At 45.4% G+C, this 23,119-nt stretch overlaps 2 long non-coding RNA genes across 4 annotated transcripts; one reads left to right on the top strand and one right to left on the bottom strand.

The window, feature by feature from the left end:
• On the bottom strand, positions 1-12,733 carry LOC134482829 (uncharacterized). Its single transcript, XR_010059426.1, has 2 exons — positions 12,622-12,733; positions 1-337 (listed from the first exon to the last, which is right to left on the bottom strand). It is a non-coding gene; the product is annotated as an uncharacterized LOC134482829 (long non-coding RNA).
• A 1,803-nt stretch (positions 12,734-14,536) lies between these two features.
• Positions 14,537-22,205, top strand: LOC120097911 (uncharacterized). Of its 3 annotated transcripts, XR_005495800.2 has the most exons (4): positions 14,629-15,040; positions 15,593-15,812; positions 21,053-21,143; positions 22,065-22,205. It is a non-coding gene; the product is annotated as an uncharacterized LOC120097911 (long non-coding RNA). The 3 variants fall into 3 exon arrangements; XR_010059425.1 differs by lacking the exons at positions 21,053-21,143; positions 22,065-22,205 and adding an exon at positions 18,773-18,923 and having other exon boundaries at positions 14,633-15,040; XR_010059424.1 differs by lacking the exons at positions 21,053-21,143; positions 22,065-22,205 and having other exon boundaries at positions 14,537-15,040; positions 15,593-15,876.
• The last annotated feature ends 914 nt before the right edge of the window (positions 22,206-23,119 follow it).

The raw sequence follows: 23,119 nt of genomic DNA, 5'->3' as shown, positions 1-23,119 counted from the left end.
TTTTAGGGTGCTTGCTTCCTGCCACTTTAATTTCATAAGTAGACTATCTCCGGATCACAGAAGAGGATGAACCAGCAACTTCCACTCACTCCCCCAGCGCCATTTCCAGAAGCTAACATTTTCTTCGCGGGCCTCGGTTTCAGGGCACATTATCTGTTGGCTCCGTGGCTTTTCGTCCATTAGCCATAATAAGCGATGATAGCGTTCTGTTCTTCGGGTATTTTGAGTATCTGGCATGAGGGGAGCTTCAAGCAGGGTCTACGTCCAATTGTTGTCTTGATGGCAAAGGGAGCTTTGCAAGAGATGGGTCATCAAATCCTGATGTTACTGTTATTAGCTTGAAGAAAAGGAATTACATGTCACGTAGGGGGACATTAAAGATACAACTGTAATATTACCATAAAATGCTTAATGTTATAGAGTATAAAGAGGAAACACAGAGTTTTTACAAAATGTAACTGACTCATTCCCTATCACTGATAAGGTTTGGTTTGTTTGTTTGTTTGTTTTTGTTTTTTAAGAAGAAGAAAAAGGAAAAAGAAAACGAGCCTAAATCAGGTCTATGGAGGGCACATAAATTTAAATTGATGTCTAATGACTGTCTAGCATCATGGGAGATGAAAAGAACCCTATTTCAGTTGCACAGAAAACCTACTGCTGTATCAGTCAGCTATCCGTTACTAGAACAAGTCTCTGGAACGAACCTTACTAAGAGGGAAGGTTTAATTGGGTTCTCGGTTTTGAAATTTTGGGGTAGGACACTCTCTGCTGCTTTGGGCCTATGGCAAGAGAGCTGTTTTTGGCAGAACTTTACCTCACAGCCAGCTCTAAAAGAGGAAAAAAAGAAGGGGTGACTTTAAATAGATGTGCAAGGACTGGAAGGTCATCTACAAGGTTCCCCTCCTTAAAGCTCCATTGTAAGGCCAGCTCTGAGGAGGTCAAGTCAGGAGTGTCAGGTGTTGGTTCATCGGGTATATAGATAGTGAGCTCAAGGCCAGCCAAGGATACATGGGACTGCATCTCAAAAAGAATAAAAAAGGTTCTACCATCCAGAATGCCTTCCCACAGACAAGGGGCCAAGGACTGTAACACATGATCTCTTGGGACAGCCATCTAAACCACAGCAATCCTGTTATAGCTCTTTTTTTTTTTTTTTAAGATTTATTATTTAACATATGTGAGTACACTGTTGCTGTCTTCAGACACACCCGAAGAGGGCATCAGGACTCATTCCAATGGTTGTGAGCCACCATGGGGTTGCTGGGAATTGAACTCAGGACCACTGGAAGAACAGCCAGTGTTGTCTGTTCCAGCACTTGACAAACCCTAGAGAAATAGTGGGACAAGGCACTGTGGCATACACCATTGGCCGCAGCGCTGAGAAGGCAGAGGCAGGTGGATCTGTGTGAGTTGGAGACCAGCCTCACATTCATAACAAGTCCCATGCCATCTGGGCTACACAAGTAAGATCTGTCAAGAAAGGGCGGGGCGGGGTGGGGCGGGGCAGAAAGAGGAATAGGAGGTGGAAGTATGGTGATGTAGCTCAGTTGGTAGAGCGAGTGACTACTACTGAGGAAGCCCTGAGTTCCCTCCCTGGCCTCACGAAAACCAAGGGGATGGGTTTGCCTGAGACTCCAACACTCAGAAGACAGAACATCAGAAGTTCAAAGTCACCCTGAGCCACAGAACCTTATCCGAAATAAAATATAATAGGGCTGGAGATGGTTCGGTGGGTAAGAGACCTGGATGCTCTTCCAAAGGATCTAGATTCAATTCCCAACACCTACACGACAGCTCACAACTGTCTGTAAATCCAGTTCCAGGGGAATCCAACGCCCTCCTACAGACATTCATGCAGGCCAAACACCAACGCTCAAAGGATTTAAAATAAATATATTTTTTAAATTATCTTTTTAGTTCTCTCTAGTTCTATTCCTCCTGTGGTTCTACAGACCCCCATATTTAGGCCAACTGTTTGCAAGACTTATGTTCCAGATGTTTTAGGGGAAGAGGAAGCCTTTTTATTCCCTGTATGTGGGGGAAAAGCTGAACATTTTCCATGGATATTTTACAAAATGGGGTTGCGAAATCTGCCTGAGCAGAAAATTTGTATTTTATGTACGAAAGATATTAAAGATACATTCTGCGTATTACCTACTGGGAATAAAGTAGTACCTGTTAGACGCAGCCATTTCATGCCTCTGAATTTCAGTGGCTGAATTCAGAGAAGTGGAGGGAATCCTGAAAATTACAAAGCATGTCCAGATAAAAGTAGTAATCAGAAGGCCGGATTATTTTAAGTTCCTCCAAACACACAGAGTGCAACAAGCCACTCGTTCATGTTGTGAGGGATACCCGGGTGGGAGGACGAGTGTCGAGTGTAACCATGGCAATAGACAATCTTGTGGTATCTAAAAGTTCAGCTAAATGGAGGACAGCATCAATCTGTCAAGTACTGCATGGACTCAATGCCCCTTCCTTCATCTCAGAGGGACGAGAAGACTGGAGGTCATGTTTCTCAGACTCTTGCAGTAGGATGCTGGATACACTGAGACTTGGCCTTCTCTGAAAGGGACAGTGGGTAAGCGGGCTTACTCTGTGTGTGTGGCGGGGGAGGGGCATAGCGCTTCCCACCCTGTGAACACCACTTCACTGAGTGTGAGGCAGGGAGGGAAATTCAACCGAGGCAGACGCTCTTCCGATTCCATTCCACGGGTAATTTATAATCAAAATTCCAGGCTCACAGGAGTACGGTTCAAGGATAGAACATGCACTTATAACGGGCAAGGCCCTAGGCTCAACGACAAGGGTTGGGTGGGGTGAGACAGGAAGTTTGCTAAAAATACAGTGCATCCAGGTGTGGTGGTGTAAACCTCTAATCCCATCACTCAGGAGATAAAGACATGAAAATGATAGGTGAGTTCAAGGCCAGCCTGGCCAGCATGTTCCAGGACAGTCAAGGCTGCAGAGAGGGACCCTGTCTTTAAAAAGCAACTGGATGAAAACAAAAAACGAAGGCTCAGTTGAGCCTGGTGTGGTGGTTCACACCCAGCACTCAGGAGGCAGAGATTCGAGGGTCATACGTGAGTTCCAGGTCAGCCTGGACTTCTTAGCAGGACCTTGTCTCAAAAACCAAAAGAAGAGGAACTCTAATGGAGTTGGGTGTGCATACGTGAGTCATCAGACTCACTCCTATAATCCCCGCCCTCCTCAGGCCAACGCGGAGAATCACATGAATTCCAGGAGAGCCCTGGCTGCTGAGCGAAACCCGATATTAATAAAAAGTGAAAAGAAAGCACAGGACAAAAGTTCAGTGGGAACCCAACTTCCATTCCTTTGTGTCAGTCTAAGCACCGAACGCCCGAGTTAAAGAAAGCTCTTGCTCCTGGAACCCTCTAGAACGGCTTCTATTCCCAACATGAATGCGTGTTTCCTCTCGTGCTCAGACATTTTAAGATTATAAGGATGAATAAGGGACTCGACCTCAGATGAATCCTTTGAAGGGCAAGTTGAATGGAAGAGAAAGAGAAAAAAGGTGGCTGGGGCATCATGTCACAAATGGTGGCTCGAGAGCATGTGACGATTGAAGAGGAACAAAACCACCGCCTAAAGTTCCTTTGAAACGCGTCACGCAAGACTTACTGCCATCTCAATTCTCATTTCGGGAGAATTCCTCGGGCTGGGATTTGATTTCCGGAACATCCCTCTAATACACACTAATCCCTTTTATTTGCTGAAAGAACAGGTACAAAGCCTTTGATTAGACAATGACCCTTAGCTACACGTAAAGAACCTATTTCCTTCCCGGCATACTGATTCCTCAAATGTGCGTAGCAACTGGTAGAAAACTTCCAGTTGTTAGCAAGTGGGAGGGTCCTTTACCGGCTACTTTTTACTCTGAAAATCTTTTCAGACATAGATGTATGGACATCAGCAACCATCCGTACCCTCACCGGAAAGTCCACCCTTATAATTTCCTTTTTCGCTCAACAATTTAAATCACAGACCTGGTAATGACATTGCCCCTGAAAAGACTTCAACGTGTAATTCCAGAGGACAAGAATGGTCTTCTACACAACCCACAAATACACATAAAACACACACACACACACACACACACACACACACACACACACTAAATAATGTATTAATAGAAAACATTCTAGCTCCTTCATTGGTTGTCTGGCCCATGTTCCCTCAGGAGAATATTCTTTTTAGGTAAATAAATTCACTTTAAAGATGCAAGGTGAAAGAGAAAAACTGACAGATAACAGAGCGAGAAAACACTGTCGAGGTGAAGACACAGCAAAGAATGGCCAGAGTGGGGCCATGCAACTGGAGCTCGAAACTACTACCTGGAAAACGCTAGAAGCAATGGGCTGTGCTGTCTAGACTGTGTAGGAAAAGAAAATAGAGCAAGACAGATGTTAGCATGTTGGGAGAAAATTAACTAAGTACAGCTGGCTGGGCGTATCGCTCAGTTGGAAGGGTGACTGCTTAGCATACTCGAGCCCTGGGTTTCATTCCTCACCAGTGCCACATAAGCCTGAGACAACCCAGCATTTGAGAAGCTAAAGGCAGGAAGATTGAAAGGTTGAGGCCAGCAGGGTCTATGTAGCTAGTTTGAAGCCACAGCCTGGAATCCTTAACCGGATCTTGTCTCAAAGAAAAAACTGAGCACAATGAGAAGAGATGACTTGGTTAAAAAAAAAAAAAAAAAGAATGAATGAATGAATGTGCAGTGTCTAATTAGAGGCCAACCTCCGAAGCCACCAAAAGGGCAGCATTCATTCTGCTAGAGCAGCTGGTATTGCGAGCACTGTGGGTGAGGTGAAGGGAAGTTATCTGCCTAAGATCTCTTTGTCTCCCCAAACTCATCTGTCAAATACAGAGATACAGTAGGTGCGGTCTCCTATATTTCTGGAAGGATTAAACAGATTGAAATGAGAAGGCTTAGTGGGTAAAGATGCTTGCTCTGCAAACCTGGCAACTGGAGTTAGATCTCCAAACCCAAAACGGTGGAAGGAGAGAGCCAACTTCACAAGGTTGCCCTCTGACCACACACGTGCTCGTACTCTCTCTCTCTCTCTCTCTCTCTCTCTCTCTCTCTCTCTCTCTCTCTCTCTCGCGCACACACACACACACACACACACACACACACACACACACACACACAAATTTACTAATTGAAAACACTCTAGCCCTTCCATAACACATACGTAAGAAACATTGTTAAAATCTCAGTGAAGCTGACCTCAGTTATGCACACCCGTGGTTTGGAGGCCGCAGCAGGGGTTCAAGGTCAACTCAGACTAAACTCAAAAGCATTCAGTGCTGTCAGGTGTGAGCTTGAGCCAGGCACACTGCTACTGTCCAGGCGCTTGGGAAACTAAGACAGGAGGATTGTTTGAGCCCAGATGTTCAAAGCTAAGGCAATATAGTGAGATGCCACCTTAGGGTGGAATAGTATTTTGAAGCCACAACTAGCCAGAAAGGGTCCACCCTCTCCACAACACCCCCACCCCTACCCCGTTTCTCCCCTCCCTCTGCAGCCTGGGGCGAGAAGAAGGGCAAAGTGGAGGAGGAAGTTATATGTCCGTGGGCAGACAGGAGAGGTGGGGTAGGAAACTAAGAAATGGTAAACCTAGACTGTAGATTATAAAGGGTCTTCTTCCCCCAAAACATCGGAATTAGACTCCGCTCCCACGTGAGTGTGGAAGCAGCCAGAGGACTACAGATAATTGCCATATAACCAATTGTGTTTTATGGAGTATTGATTTATCACTTGGTTTTACAATAGATGTCAAGTGCTGAGAACGAGCCCTAGCATGTCAAACGCACTCAATAAATGTCTGCTGTCATTTTTATTGTCACCTCCTTCTTGTCCGTCCCCACTAACTACCTCGCCCACTTCAGGGCCGCGGCACCACTTGACTGCCGACAGAGAACTCAAAGAACCCACCAGAAGCCCCAACCCTAAGTTCCTGAGTGACTACTACAAACACCACAGTCACTTCCGAAAGGGTGCTCCTGTGAAAACGGATCTGCTTGGCTCCAGGAATCCCTGCTATGCTAAGCAAAGCTCGACCAGACCCTTGTGAGCATCTGACATAAAGGCAAATGCCCCTAGGCTGCTCGGTTGGAATTACCTGCACAGCATGGGGTCTCTGAGGCTGTTTGTGATTGGCTAGACGCTCACTTCCTGCCAATTAGAGAACTGGGTTTTAACATACAGAAAAGACCAGCTGGCAAAGAGGAAACAGGCAAACAACACAGACTCCCAAAAAATAGACCTCTGGACTGGCAGAAGCTCTAAGTAAACAACCCCGTTCTCGTTCAAGTTCCTAGCGAACCCCCAGAGTGTTAAGAACCCAAAGGGTCTTAACTCTCAGACCATATTCTTGCCCCCGCTCCTTCTTCTAACATAATCTTGGCACTGCTCAAAGACCCCGTGGTCCTCTAGGCTTTATGTACTCCCTTTGCGTCTCTTTCGTCCTCCAACAGAGCCCGGATACTTCCTACCACGGGAAACCCCAGAGTCACCAAGTTTTGAAGCTAGGAGAAAATTATTTGTCATGAGCTTGCAACATGCTTTTTGAAAATAACTACCAACGCCAGAAGTGCGTGGTTGTGATTGGAACGAGAATACTTCCCATAAGCTCCTGTATATGCATACTCGGTCCCCAGTTGGTGGAACTGAATGAGGAGGTGGAGTCTCGCTGGAGTTCCATCACTGGGGGCAGGCTTTAATGTTTTAGGGCCTCGCTCAACTTTCTGTTCTTGCCCTCTGCCCCTTGTGTACAGATGCAAATGTGACCAGCCAGCTTTCTGCTCCTTCAACCATGATTTCCCTCACAAATGTCATTTGTCCTCACAGCCGTGGTTTGAATAGGAATGGCTCCCATAGACTCATATGTTTGAATACTTGGTCTGTACGGAGCAGCACTTTTAGGAGGTGTGGCCTTGCTGGAATAGGTGTGGTCTTGTTGGAGGGAGGGAGTCTCTGTAGGGGCGGGCTTTGATGTCTCCTATACTCAAGCTATGTTCAGTGTGGCACAAAGTTTGTCCTTGCCGCTTGCAGGTCAAGATGTAGAACTCTCGCCTCCTCACGCCACCATGCTTCCTGTCGTGATGATAATAGACTGAACCTCTGAAACTGTAAGCCAGCCACAAATTAAATCGTTTTCTTTGTAAGAGTTGCCATGGTCATGTTATCTCTTCACAGCAATAGAAACCCTAACTAAAACACCCTAAAAAACTAAAAAAAAACAAACAAAAACAAAAACCCAATAAAACACCCATTATGGAGGACTCTGTCCCTTTGAAACTATACACCAAAATAAACTGTTTTCTCCCCTCAATTGCTTCTTGTCAAGGTGTTTTTATCAGTGACAGAAAAGTAGTTAATGTAAGCATAGACTTTTGCACTCAAACAATTCTACCACTAGTAACTTATCCTGTTGAAAAAGAATCAGAGAAGCTTGCAAAAATGAAAGAACAGAATATTCATTGTACCACACTTCAAACAGCTAAAGTCAGAAACTAATTGTACGTCTATCATTTGAGAGATTGGTTGGATGATTATTGGCAAAATGTGGCTATTCGATGAGACAGCATTGATCAATATTAGGAAAGGGCTCTAAGTGAAGGCAGAAATGGATTCATGTCATCATAGGAAGCAAAAATCTTATGTCATACAATGAAAAGTTATATTCTGATTTTATTTACTGAAAAAATATTTTTACTCCATTTGAAATATAAGCATGATTTCATAGACCAGAGAAAAACAATTGGGGGCATGGAAGATAATTTAGTTGGTAAAGTCTTCCTACACGAGCATGAGGACCTGATTCATATGCCAGCACCTACATAAAGAAAGAGGCAGCTGGGGCTGGAGAGATGGCTTAGTGGTTAAGAGCACCGACTGCTCTTCCAAAGGTCCTGAGTTCAAATCCCAGCAACCACATGGTGGTTCACAACCATCTGTAATGAGATCTGATGCCCTCTTCTGGTGTGTCTGAAGACAGCGACGGTGTACTCATATACAATAAATAAAATCTTTAAAGAAAGAGAGAGAGAGAGAGAGAGAGAGAGAGAGAGAGAGAGAGAGAGAAAGGAAGGAAGAAAGAAAGAAAGGAAGGAAGGAAGGAAGGAAGGAAGAAAGAAAGAAAGAAAGAAAGAAAGAAAGAAAGAAAGAAAGAAAAAGAAAGAAAGAGGCAGCTGTAACTCCGGGGTTGAGGCAGACCCTTGGTCATTGCTGATCATCCAGTATGGTTAATCAGTGATGCCCAAGTTAAGCAAGAGACCCTGTCCCAAAAGGCTAAGAGGCTGACTCAGTGGATAAGCCATGACAAGCCTGAAGCCCTGTGTTTAATCTCTAACACCCATAGGAAGGTGGAAGGAGAGACCAGCGCTGTTACTGTCCTCCAACCTCCAGTCATATACCATGGCACACATCTTCACACATACAAATACATGCAAATATTAATTCTGACAGTTTATATATGCCTGGCTCAGTGAGTGGCACCATTAGGAGGTAATTAGGAGGAAGTGTGTCACTGTGGGTATGGGCTTTAAGACCCTCATCCCAGGTACCTGGGAGCCAGTCTTCTCCTAGCAGCCTTAGGATGAGGATGTAGAATTCTCGGCTCTGTCTACACCGTGCCTGCCTGGACGCTGCCTTGATGATAATGGACTGAACCTATGAACTTCTAAGCCAGTCCTAATGAAATGTTGCCCTTATAAGAGTTGCCTTGGTCATGGTGTCTGTTCACAGAAGTAAAACCCTAAGACATTAATAATCAAAATAAAACTATTTTAATTAAATGGAAAGTGACTTAGGAAGATTCTTGATGACCCTTGATACCTGTGCACACATGTGCATGTGCATCTACACACACTCATACTCAAGTCTGAAAGGATTTAGAATCTTACCTCTAAGCTGTAGGAATATTAGTGACTTAAACTTCCTTCTTTTTTTTTAATCTCTAAATTCTATAATTCTTCACTGAGGGGAGATGATGGAAACATGTTCTATATTAACTGCATATTTAATATGAAATAAAAATACAACAAAAAAATCCTCCTTTTAGCCCCAGGTAAGCCTATGGCAGTCATTTTTCGGTTACTATAACAAACACTTGAGATAATTAACTTATAAGATGAGAAGGTTTATTGTGGCTCACAGGCGACTCTAATGCACATGGGCTTGTGGTGAGGCAGTATAATTCATAACAGGCAAGAAGCACAACCAAAAGCAAAATGATACAGCCGCAGATTGGATGCAAAGAGAAGCAGAGTCAGGATTCACTGATGTCAATGCCCTATTCTAGCTTAGGATTGAAAGGAATAGTCTGCAGATAGATAGATGATAGATAGATAGTAAATAGATGATAGCATTTTTAATTTATCTATTTGTTTAATTTTTTTAATTAAAGATAGGTTTTATAAAATCTAACTTCGTATGATCAGAGCTGAGGGTTGATTGAAGCCAGGACCTTTCACATGTCAGACAACTGAGCTACCCCCAACCATCAAACTTGAATTCATCTCACCAGAATGACAGTGGGTTACATGGAGATCCATTAGCTTCAATTTGAAAGAAAAAAGAATGTAGGTAGAATAAAAGTTAGGAGTCTCCAGGGCACAGTGTGATGTCTCAGGCCTTTAAAGGCAAAAGATAGAGCAACGCTTTTGCCAATGGTGTTCTAGTTTGGGTACCCCATGGTGCCCCAAGATACTCCAGATGTTCACAAGTCCCCATTCCTGCTCAACAAGAGTTTCTAGAACCAGGGCAATGTCTCAGCAAGTAAAAGCAATAGCCACACATGCAAGGCCAATGAATGACCCAAATTCAATCCCCAAAAGTAAGCCTGGTGGCACATGTCTGTAGTCCTAGCACTACTACAAGAGATGGGAGACAAAGACAGGATATTCCCCCCAGAAGTTTAACTCGAGTGCAGAGTGCAGCAGCAAATGACAAGACAGACCCTGCCTCAAAAACAAGGTGGGAAGCAAGAGCCAACACCCAAAACTGTCCTTTGACATATGCACCTTGGGAAATGTGCCACCCTCACACGAAAGCATGCACACACACATCACACACACACACACACACACACACACACACACACACACACACACAAATAAATAGTTTTGTTTTTTTTAAGAGAGAAGAACTTTCTGCTTTTTCCTGTCCAACCTGTCCTATCCCCACCTGGACTGTGAGCTTCATAAATGAATGACAATGACTGGCCAGGTTGTGTATGGTATTAAACAAATACATTAGGGCTGGAGGTACAGCTCAGAGGTAGAGCGTTTGTCTAGCCTGTTCAAGGTCCTGGGTTCAATCTCCACAGACAGACAGGTGACAGACAGACAGACAGACAGACAGACAGACAGACAGAGAGTGACAGAGACAGAGACACACACAGAGAGGAATAGTAAAGACTTGACTGCCTCTGAATCTTCAGATGTGGGAGACAAGAAGCACGCTAGAAAAACATGCTAGACTGGAAGTCAAAACCCCATGTATCAATTTTAACCCTGCCACTAAACAACTGTGACCACAAACAACTTACTGAGCTTCTGTAGCCTCTATTTGGTCCTGGAGGGAACCTAGCATTACAGTGCAGCATGGTGTAGCATGATGTAACATCCAACAGTTGTGATGCATTACTTCACCCATGTTCTCAGTGTCCTGTAAATCCTGGGCAAAACTATGGTGTTAATTCAGTTATCTGTGAGCTGGCCAAAGGCTTGTGCTACCACACTTGGTAAATACCCTGCTCTGAAAACAAAACAGAATGCCATCCAGTCCTCTGGCATCCTCTCTCCATAGACAACAGTTCCATTAGACTTCTATTAAACACTCAATAGAGGTTGAGGATTCCCCCGATGAACTGGGGGAGCCAGGGCCCTCTGAGTATCCTGATTTGAAAATACTGCACCAGGTGACTGATAAGCTAGAAGATTCCATTATTCTGATAACAAATGTCTGCAAGCCCATGCAAATATATGACCTAAAGAGAAGAGATTGTAGGCATGGAAAGAGGTTAAAAAAGGCAGACTGCTCTGACTTCTGAGCATCTTGAGGATTAAGTAATATTCTTAAATGCATTGCCTGGTCATATTTGCAGCTGAGGAAACTCTAGTCTAGGTTCCATCCGATGATCAACTAGCAACATTTATTGAAGTTGGCAGTGGTATGTATCCATAACTCCCAGCACTTGGAAGGTTAATGCCAGCCTAGATTGCATAGTGAGAGTCTGTCTTAAAGAAGTCAAAAGCAGAGAGGAGAAAGGAAGGAAGGGAGGGAGAGAGAAAAAGAATACTCCTACATACAGTGCGTCCCACCTCTTGTGTCGTGGTTACCACTCATCCCTCCTACACTGGCAGCAGACTTCGTGTCTGACAAGAAGTTGTTTTGAAGGTCATAGCTGTTCTTCACAATGTGACTTCATAAGGTAGAAGGATCAGGGGAGCCTCAGGAGTCTCTTTTATAAGGTCACCATCTGAACTATAGGCTAGTGTAACAGATTACCTTTGACTGAGTACTTTATAAACAGTAGAAATGGATTTCTCAGAAGTCTAGGGACTAGGAAGGCCTAGGTGGAAGAACAACACATCCGGTGTTTTGTGAAAGCTCATGGATGGCAACTTCTTACTCTTTTCTTTTATGACAGAATGGACAAATAAGTCCCTGGGTTACTTTTCTAAGACTGTCAATCCTAGGCAGGTGTGGTAGCCTGTGTCTGCACCGCCAGCAAAAGGAAGTTAAAGCAAGACGATCCTCACACATTCAAAGCTAACCTAGGTTAGGAAATTAGCTCAACCTGGACTACTAGTGAGTTAGAGGGCAGCCTCAGAATGAAGCTGATCTCAAAACAAACAAACATTCCATTCAAGGACTTTGTACCCATGCCCTAAAGACCCCACCTCCTACTACTACAGCATTGGGTGTGACCATTCAACATAAAGGGGGGGGGGTTACAAACATTCAGACCAGAAAGCTACTATCTCATCCAGAACCCTTGTGACCTCGTCAGCCATCAAAGGTGCCACCAGCTAATTCCACTGCATTGGGAGTGAGGATTTGAATGCATACATTTGAGGGTGGTGCATTCTGTTTGTGGCAGACCAGCCCTATTATTACATCATCCTCATCTCATAGACGAGGAAACCGAAGCTCAGTGGGTAGAACTGGGACCCAAACCCCCAAACTACAATCCTGAGCTCCTAACCTTCTTGCTAGGATACTTCTCAAGACACCCATGGGCCACTAAATGACTCAATCTAAAATGACCTGGTGGTCTCAATGCCCCAGGTTGTCACACAAAGAACCACAAATTTGGAATCCATTCACACAGTTCAAGGGACTAACAAATCCAAAATCAAGATGACAGCTGGATTGGCTTCTCCATTGCTGCCTCTCTCCTGCTTCTGCTGGCAGTCAGCGATCAACAATGTTTCTCAACTTGTAACCATACTTCTCCAATCCCAGCCTCTTTCCCTGTGACTTTGTCCCCGTGGCATTTCCGTCTCTTCTTTGCAGTCTTTCCTAGGAATTTCTTGAATTTGGGGATTTCCCATTTGAAGATGATATCATGCTAGTATCCTTACCCCAATTACAGGTTTAAAGACCCTTTTTCCAGGAAAGGTACATTCACAGTCACCAGATATTAGGACATGGTTCCCCTACCATGTAACCAACAACTTCCACTTCAACATTCTTAAGTCATAATGACACATAATCCCATAGTTCTCCACTAGAAGATGGTGGTAACTCCTACATTCCAAAATTTCACCCATATAATATTTGTCATTTGAATTACAAAAATATGGCTGTGATGTTTGTTTGTTTTTGGTTTTTGGTTTTGGTTTTTTTTTTTTTTTTTTTTTTTTTTGTTTCTTTTTTTCGGAGCTGGGGACCGAACCCAGGGCCTTGCGCTTCCTAGGTAAGCGCTCTACCACTGAGCTAAATCCCCAGCCCCTGTTTGTTTGTTTTTTAAAGCTAGAGAAGGTTGAGGATGAATCTCAGTGGTGGAGTGTGTGTGACTATTTCACATGTGGCAAGGCCTTAAGTTCTATTCCCAGCACCACAAACGTAAGAGTTAAAATGAAGCACTGGGCTGGGGATATGACTCCATTGGTAGAGTCCTTGAGTAGCATCCATACATCCACTGGGTGCAACACCCAGCACCATGTAAAAGCAGGTATGGTGTACATGTCTGTTATCTCAACACTTTCGAGGTAGAGGTGGGAGGCTCAGAGTCAAGGTCAGCATTGGCTATGTACCACATTGGGGGCCAGCCTGGGCTATAGGAGACTATCTTTAAAAAAAAAAAAGTAATAATAATAGTAACACTTAAGAAAAATGGAGGTAGAAAAAGATAGGTAAGCATCATTTATATTTAAACATATTTAAGTAATAGATTGTGTGTGTGTGTGTGTGTGTGTGTGTGTGTGTGTGTGTGTGTGTGTGGTGTTACTGGTAGTGCTGAGAATTGAACCCAGGACCTTGCACATGCTAGGCGGGGGATCTAACATTAAGTCAAGCAAGCAGCCCCACACTCTTGGTATTCGCCAAAGTCTTGTTGATCTAGGCACATTGCCATGTACCCGTGAAAACAAGAATGTGGGCCAATGGTAGGGTGTATGTCTCCAGGGGCAAAGCCTTGGATTAAAGCCCCAGCACTGAAAATAGAAGAAAAACCTCAGTGTTCACCGTGGTCAAGTTTGCCTTCCAATGAAGGAAGTGCTCTGGGTGCCGACAAAGCCTAGTGGGGGGGAGGGGGGGTTACAGTTAAGAGTCCCCAGGGAGGGCAGGCTGGGACTTCCAGATGGTGTCTGCAATGGGTCCTGAAAGAGGAACAGAATGTAGCCAAGAGGAGCCTAGAAGGCACAATTCAGGTGAAGCCAAACAGGAGAGAGCCATTGTTTACAGTAGAAGATGGACCCCCCAGCCTTCCTGACATGGGGAAGAGTCTACCCCTGAGCCTCAGCCCTAGCCTGAGACATAGCTCAGTCCTGAAAGAGATGGGGGAGCTCAGGTCAGTGAGCAGATCATTTCCCTTTGGGCTCTGTCAGTGTCTGCTCCAACTGTTTCAATGATTGTGACAGTTTGTATACCCTTGGCCCAGGGAGTGGCACTATTAGAAGGTGTGTCCTTGTTGGAGGAAGTGTGTCACTGTGGGGTGGGCTTGGAGACCCTCCTCCTAGCTGCCTGAGGCTGCTCAGTCTGTTCCTGGCTTCCTTCAGGTGAAGATGTAGAACTCAGCTCCTCCTGCACCAGGCCTGCCTGGATGCTGCCGTGCTCCCACCATGATGATAATGGACTGAACCTCTGAACCTGTAAGCCAGCCCCAATTAAATGTTGTCCTTTATAAAAGTTACACTGATCATGGTGTCTGTTCACAGCAATAAGACCCTAACTAAGACAATGACTTCTTGTCATTTGAGACTAGGACCCTGACTTTTACACTCCTAACCCTCCACTGTCCAGATAAAAGCACTTCCTCCAGACACAAAGCCCCCGTGGAGCAGCTGTCCTGTCCCCTGCCTGCCCTTACCTAGAGTGGACAGTGGCACTGGATGTGTTCTGTGTTCTCTCCGTCCCCTTGGTCTCCAGAACTCAAACAATCTTGGAATTCGCAGAATTCTACAAAGCACCCATCAAACTGCCATAAACCCATTTTCATTATTAACAAGTGAAGGCAAATTTTTCCGGACCAAAAATCTCAACTCTCTTATCCTGAGAGGTGTGCAGGGGATGGTGGCCTACTATGTCTAAAGATCCCAGGGATGGCGATTGTCGAAAAGGAGCCAGTGAGGACGTGAAGAGTCTAATACTCTTCATCCGCAATTCTGAAATTCGAGAAGCTCCTCTAATCATTGTTACATAACTCGCTGGGTGTCAAGGTTTGGCCTGACCTGAATGACAGAAGGCTATTAATAGACTTTATCTCATTCCCTGGCTAGCCTTTGGCTGAAGAAACAGTATGACAGTTGCCCAGTACTGAGAAAGACCCTTCTAGGGATGGTAGGTCTCATTCTGAAACCCATAGGGTCCCGAGGATTCTAGATAAGATTGCCATGGTTACTGCAATCTTACCACAGGTGTATTTGTTGTTTGATTGATTGATTAATTTGGGTTTGTTTGTTTGTTTGTTTAGCTCAGTTTACTTATTTTAATTCTTAGGTTTTTGAGTTGGTTGATTGGTCAATTGGTTGGTTGTCTATTGTCTGTTGATTGATTGGTCTCTATATAGCTCAGGATGACCTTGAACTCACTGTATAGTCCATGCTGACCTCAAAGTTTCCCTCACCCGGCCTGAGTGCTGGGATTACAGTCATGCTTCACCCCGTTCAGCTCTGCAGGTGTCTTTAATGAGCATGCTCCCTGGGGCTGTATTTATTCTTAGCTTGTGCTCATTTGAGAGTTTAACCTGGTTATAATCACTGAAAACTCTTTGTAAGGGGCAGATAAAATAACCATGGGCAACGGACGCAAGACAAGTCGGGCAGAGACAGAGGTTGGATCTTGACCTAATTCCCCCCTTTCTCTTGTTATCTTACCTCCTTGGCCCAACAGAGGACAGTCATTTATCGGCAAGGCTAGAGGCAAGAAGAGTCCAGATTGAATTACACTGAAGGGAAGACTCAGAGGTTTGGAATCCTCACCCACTGGACTGGCCCTGCATGCGCCTCCTACATCTCGGGCCTACAGATAGATACTCTAGCTTCACCAGAACTGATGAGAGAGCTGGGTGTGGTGCTGGCTGCTATCATCCAGGATGTAAATTCAAGGCCAGGTTGGTCTACCCATAGGCATTGTCTCAAAAAGTAAAAATAAAAATAGAAGGTTGGTGAAATGGCTCACGGAGTAAAGGTACCCACTCTCGTGTCTGCTAACACACGTTGTTTGATGCCTGGCACCCACATGGTAGAAAAAAAGAAGCAACTCCTGCAAGCCGTCTTCTGACCTGCACATTTGAGCTGAGGAACCCGTGCCTACACACAAACGTGCATCTCCTTTCCACATTAACCTATTTAGGCAATAATTGGAATTTTTTAAATCAGGGGACACTAATATTCCAGACTATGTTCTGCTATTAAAATGATCTATGGCTATGAAGCACTTGCTGGGCATGCACAAGGGCATGGGCTCAATCTCCATGCTGGAAAAGGAACCTAAATGTGAAAGTGAAGTACGATCATCATTTCTCTTCAGGGAAAAGCAAAATCAGCAATAACACCTTACCCAGGCTAAGTTTACCATAAATGAGGCTTGTCTTAGAACACTGGGGTCCAAGGGGAGCTGATTAAAAATCAGTAAGTACTTTATTTTGTGTTTAAGAATTGGTGTTTTCTCTATGAGTTCGAGGTTAGTCTGGTCTACAGAGAGAGAGCGAGAGAAGAAAGGAAGAGAAAGAGAGAGGAGGAGGGAGGGGAGGGGAGGGAGGAGTGGGGAGGGGAGGGAGGAGTGGGGAGGGGAGGAAGGAAAAGGAAAAGGAAGGAAGGGAAGGGAAGGAAGGGAAGGAAAAAAGGGAGAGGGAGGGAGGGAGGGAGGGAGGGAGGGAGGGAGGGAGGGAGGGAGGGAGGAAGAATGTGTCCTTCATTCCACTTCACAAGAAGCACTGAGTGTGTGCCAGGCAGGCCACAGGGGTGACTCAGGAATGGCGCCTCAACCCTAAAGTAAACAAAGATAAAAGAGTTAACAGGAGTTGCAGGACAATGCAAATTAAACCACTGACACCTGAATGGTCTTGGGTAGGTACTAGGAACAGAGTTGTTTTGTCTTTGTGAAGCTAAGATAAATTCAGAAACACTTTATGGAGAAAATAACATCAAAAGCAAATCTAGGAAAGTCGAAACTTGAGCAGAGAAGTGGCTGAGCAGGTTTGCCCTGGTGATCTGATTCAGGTCAAGAACCAACTCCCACAAGTTATCTTGTGATCACTTGCACATCACATCATGATACCAGCATGCCTGTGTGTGTGTGTGTGTGCGCGCGCACACACACACACACACACACACACACACACACACACAAAATGTTTTAAAAAGATATAAAGCAAAAAAATAAAAAGAAATGTGAACAGGGGCTGGCCTGGTGACTCATGCCTGTAATCCCAGCACTTGGAAGGAGGCTGAGGCAGGAAGATCACCAAGGGTCTGAGGAGGCCAGCCTGGGCTATAGTGTGAATTCTACGACAGTTTGAACAGCATAGCAAAGTACTATATCAAAGAAAGGAGGAAAACGAGGGGCAAATGGCTGACCTTCCTCTATTCCCATATTTCTAAAGTTCACTTTGAGTGAGGCATCATGGTTCACATCTGTATCCCAGCAACTTAGGAGGTTCAAAGGATCACAAGATCAAGGCTACCCTGGACCATATAGAGAACTTAAGGTCAGTTTGAGCTATCTCAGACCTTATTTTGCTTTGTTTTTTTTAAGGCAGCGTCTCTCTATGTTAGTCCTGGCTGTCCTGGGACTTCCTACGCAAACCAGGCTGGTCTAGAACTTACAGAGATCCGTCTACCACTACCAAGTGCTGGGTTAAAAGATATGTACCGCCATGCCCAGCAAGAACCTGTCTTAAAGGGATCAAAATAATAATAACAACAATAAATGAAAATAGCATTCTCTATGGTGAGAGCAGTTCCTGCATTTATCCATATTCTGAGCTCTCAAACAAAACTCACTCTGGCTTTGGCTTCCACATTTACGATTTCCTAAGGGAAGATTCCATTACCCCAGCAGCCTGAATTACAGCCAGGCTGTAACAGAGTGGACAGAAGAAGATTAATTAAGGCCATTGGGTTGGAAAGGACAAATGAATATGACATAACAACATGACAAATGTGGGTGAGCCCAACCCTAATTAGCAATAAAAAAATAATACTTATCTTCGAAAGGCACAAAGCACATATTTCCTGGGACAACTCATTCAAGTTAATCGCCACCTAAACAACCAGGTCAAAGAATTTGTGGGCTACACTGATACCTCCCCTGCTTCCAACGGGTCTTCACTAAACAGTCCTCATGTGAGGCTGGTCTAGGCCTGTGGTGGGAAGAAACGGCCATGGGCCAACAAGGATACCAACATGGCTCCAGGGACACCTTTCCATTCATAAAACTATAGACGTGCAAAAACGTTGGAAGCAAACTAGTATTCTAGCTGCCTGGAAGGTCGAGGAGCTCCTGGCCCTCCTGTCTCCGGCTCCCAAGTGCTGGGATTGCAGGAGTGGAAGAATGCACACAGCTTGGACTGGCTTCCCTGCCCCACCCAAGCCTCAGAACTGAGAAGAGAACCCAGGCCTTTGCTTGTTAGGCAAGCACTGAGATAAAAATCCCCAGCCCTCAGGACAACTTATGTTGATGGGTATTTCCTCCTTCTGGAGACCAGAGGTCTAGCTCAAACAGGGAAACGGAACAGGCCTGTAACTCTGAAAACAGGCCACAGAATCCCTCCTCTCTGAGCTGAGCTACTGCAGGACTCTCAGCTGGATTCTTCTGGGCCTGAACTCAGGGGTGCCCAGAGGGACTTCCACCTCAGGAAGTCCTCAATTGCTTCGTGGCCTGTGAAGAGTAACAGCTCCCCCATCCCCACCCCAATTTGATTCTGCTTTCTTTTCTTTTTCTGTTTTGTTTTTCTTTTCCTGGTTGGTTGGCTGGTTGGCTGGTTGGCTGGTTGGCTGGTTGGCTGGGGGGGGTGTTTGCTTGTTTGTTTGTTTGTTTGTTTGTTTAAGACAAATTCTTATTTCCCAGGTTGGCCTTGAACTCACCATAGAACTGAGAATGACATCGAACTCCTGATGATCCCCTGTTTCAGCTCCCCCCCCCCCCCCCCCCCCGTTTCAGCTCACTGGGCTACACCTTTCCCTGCTCCTACCAGTTAATAAAAGTCCCCCAGAGAGTGTTTTCTGCTTTACTTTTTTCCCATAGCACTGCAGTTTCTTAACTAATTATATAAATATATTTCTTACTTCATTCTCTACTATCATGAAAGTTCTCAGTGATAGGGACTGAAATTTGATTTTTGTTTGGAATTTAAAAAAAAAAAAACAAAAAAACGGGGAGGGGTGCGGGATCTCACTGTGTAGCTCAGGCTAGCCTCCAGCTCCTCTGATCCACGTTGTCAGCACCACAAACACCACCACCACCACTGACACACACACACACACACACACACACACACACACACACACCATAGAAGCAGGAGCCAGCACACTCAGACACTCAGCAAGACCTCTGCTTCCGTCCGTCAACACAGTGTGCAGAAGGATGCCTGGTGTGTAGCAAGCACTCCGTAAACACTTGAGGTCTGAGTGGGTGAGCAGAGTTCAATGCGTGACTGAAGAAGGAAACCCTGTGGGTTCCCTGTGATTTGTCTGCAGGGTGCTGTGGAGCTGGTTATAGGCCATGCAGGGCCAGCCCACTCACAGTTGACCAAGCACCTACAGTCCTCCTCAAGGAGGTGTCAGGGAGGCCACTTCTCATTGTCCAGAGAGGGAGTGACCCAAAGCTTGTGCTTCAGACACACATAAGAAAAGGGATCACCACACTGGCTGTCTTGCACACGCCTGTAGTCCCAGCACTGAGGCAGAGAGTTGCCAGGACTTCCAGGCATGTATGGACTAAACTTACTCCGTAGGGAGAGACAGAATGAGAGAGAGACTCTAGGAGAGGCTTGGAGGAATGTTCTCTAGCTCTGGAGGAGAGTGTGACTGTAGAGGGTGGAGTGGCTCAACCAGCCTTGTGAGGATGACATTCTTCATCAGCCCACAGATGCTTCAGGGTGTTGGAGAGCTAACTGCTGCTCGACCGGGCCCCATCTGTGTCTCTGTATCTGTGTCTGTTTATTTCTCTCTCTCTCTCTCTCTCCTTCTCTCCTTCTCTCCCTCCCTCCCTCCCTCCCTCTCTCTCTGTGTCTCTCTGCCTCTGTCTCTGTCTCTGTCTGTGTGTGTGTGTGTGTGTCTATCTCCCCCTCCATTCCCTCTGTGTGTGTGTGTCTCTCTCTGTCTCTCTCTCTCTGCCCCCCCTCCTCTCCCCCTTCCTCTCTTCTTCTCTCCCTCCCCCAACCTCCATTCCCTCTTCTGTTGTCCTCTCTAGATCACCTAGTAGTGTTTCTGGAAAAACTGTGAGGCATCACTAACCACTTAAGGGGTGGTCAAAGTTTGTGGATTCCTTAAGCGCTGTTCCTGCACATAGTTCCCCATCCCTGCCCTATGGTCCCATGTCATAACCACTGGGAACCAACTCCAGGAGTCAAGAAAATGCATGTAAGGCAAGCCAATCTGCCTGTCTCTTCCTTACACAGGTGATCGATCCAGACCAATGAGAGGGTAGAAGTAGAGCTGTACATGTTCATGTGTGAGGGTGCACGCGCGCACTCGCGCTTGTGTGTGTGTGTGTGTGTGTGTGTGTGTGTGTGTGTGTTATTGTACTGTATTGGGGCATTTACTGTATTGGGGTTAGCGCGCACACGTGCCTTTCTCAGTAACTTCCCACCTTCTGGGGTTTTTTGGTTGTTTGTTTTGTTTTCTTTTTTTTTTGTTTGTTTGTTTTTTTGTTTTTTTGTTTTTTTTTTGGTTCTTTTTTTCGGAGCTGGGGACCAAACCCAGGGCCTTGCGCTTCCTAGGCAAGCGCTCTACCACTGAGCTAAATCCCCAACCCCTTTTTTTTTTTTTTTTAATGTTTTGCTTTTGTTTAGTTTTGAGATAGGGTCTCTCCATGTAACCCTGGCTGTCCTTAAACTCACTAGGTAGATCCGGCTAGTCTAAAATTCACAGAGCCCCATCTCTGCCTCCCAGGTCCCGAGATTAAAGACGTGCACCACCACTCCCAGCCCACATAATATTTGGAGCCAGGATCTCTCACTAGGACCCAGAGCTCACACATTCAGCTAAACTGGCTGGACAGCTTATCCCAAGGGTCCTCCTACCTCTGCTCTGGGTTTACCGCTGTCTGCTGCTGTATCTAGCTTTTGATACGTGTGCACAGATCCAAATTTGGGTCCTTACCAAATGAGCCATCTCCTACTCACAGGACTTGCGGGAATGGAGGTTCCAGACTCCGAGTGACTCCTTTATGAGCTGGTAGGAGAAGCAGGAGTAGGCAGTGATCTTGTGACTCTGAGGTGAGTTGAATTTGGGGTGAGCATAGCCAAGGGGCTCTTGGGCAGGGTTCCTAAGTCCTACGAAGCTTTCCTGAGCTCCAAGGTTTTCCAGCAGAAGCAAGACAAATATATTGCATTTATTATTTCAATCACTGTGAGATGTTGCACCTGAAAGTTTCCCAGCCAACACGCAACTGCTGGTCTTCACTAGCGAAGGGCAAATTGGAGGAGTTCATCTTAATCAGTGAGCCCAGGGGGAAGATAGATGTCGTTTCATTCCCCAGACTTTATTGTTTATAAACCATTTTAATTGTCTTACTTGTTTGTAATGAAGCTTTGTGCACTGGCGTGTTTTGGAATCAGAAAGAAATCTGGAAGTCAGAAACCGAAATGTTCTCCTCAAAAACTGACCATCGGGTTCTCAGGCCAAATAGTTCCTCAATGCTCACTGGTTCTTATAAAATATCTTCTGGGGAATGACTATGAAGAAGCTGAAAGTGTCCAAGAAGTAAGCAGATTCAATTTTGTATTCAGTGTGTGCGTGTGCACGCGTGTATGTGAGCGCACATATGCATATGTGTGTGTGATGTGTATGTATGTGTGTATATGTGTGCGTGTGCTTGTGTGTGTATGGTGTGTGTATGGTGTGTGTGTGTGTGGATGTGTGCGCATGTGTGTGCATGCGTGTGTATGGGGTATGTAAATATGTGTGTGTTTATGTGTGTGTGAGTGTGTGCGTATGTATGTGTGCGTGCATGTACGTAAGTGCATGTGGAATTCAAAGAAGAATTCAAAGAACAACTACAGGAATATCTCCTTCCACCACGAGGGTTCAGGGGATGGAACAGAGGCCTGGTGATAAGCACCTTTACCTAAGCCATCTTGCCAGCCCCTCAAACAGTATTTATAACCACTCTTTTTATTCATTTTTTTCTTTTCCAGGGATGGAACCAAGACCTTCAAGCTTCTGTGAGGCCTAGCCCTGTGTCGGTTTTTTCCTTAGTCTTCTGGGTTATTCTGCCCTCTATTTGACCCCCATTGTTCTGGTTTGCCTCCCAGAGATCACATGTTTTTACTGCCTTAGCCCCTTAACTGTATTTATTTCTCAGGCCCAAGACTCACCCGACTCTGTACCCTTCCTCCCAATACACCTTCTGCCCTACTTATCAGAGTCATTTTCCCAGAGGTCTACTTACACCCTTCCTTCCCCAAGGCAGAGCTCCTTTAATCACTGCCCCCTTAACAGAATAAACCCAGGTCCCTGTGGGCTTCTGTCAAGGCCCTTGACAATACGACCTTGGTAAGGCTTGACTCCACCACATGTTCACATGTGAAGCCGCCAAGTCACGGTCAAGCTGGATGCTACCCCACACTAGACCACTATGACGCTTTGTGGGGCTGTTTCCTCTTGGTTCTGTCACTGAATCTGACCCCCACTGGGGTAAAAAAAAAAATCTCCCTCCTCTGAGCATTCCTCAGACAGCTCTCTACCAGTTATCACAAACTAAATTGGCTTAAGGTTAGCATAGGCTAGACCTCCCAGATCTCAGCTGAAGCTGCTGGCTGGCTGAGATCAACAAGTTATCCCATGGCCCTGAGTGAGATTCACAAGGACCAAGAAACAAATGTAGGGAGACAAGTGTCTCTAGGCTGATGGGTACACCTTTGCTAGGGCTCAGATATGTTCCCCCTAAAGTTCCCGTTTTGAAAACCTAGTCCTCATATCTGGAGGCCAACAATGCTTGGAGGTGAGGCCTTTCGAAGGTGACTCTGGTTACATGAGGTCATCAGAGCAGGATCCCATGTTGGGTAGGAGTCACTGCTACAAAAGGAAAGAAGACCTAAGTCGTTCACCTACTCAGTCTGTCCATGAGCTACCATTACATGTGTGAAGATGCGGACAGAAGGCCCTCATGGGTTCTGGCTGTGCCCCTGAGGTTTCTCCACCTGCAGGACCACAAACCAAATACACTGTTTATAGTGCTGATGAGTGAATC

This window comes from Rattus norvegicus, chromosome 17 (assembly GCF_036323735.1).
Source record: "Rattus norvegicus strain BN/NHsdMcwi chromosome 17, GRCr8, whole genome shotgun sequence".
Classification (NCBI taxonomy): Eukaryota; Metazoa; Chordata; class Mammalia; order Rodentia; family Muridae; genus Rattus; species Rattus norvegicus.
The sequence above is the reverse complement of the archived record's forward strand: the minus strand, read 5'-3'. Positions and strand labels throughout refer to the sequence as shown.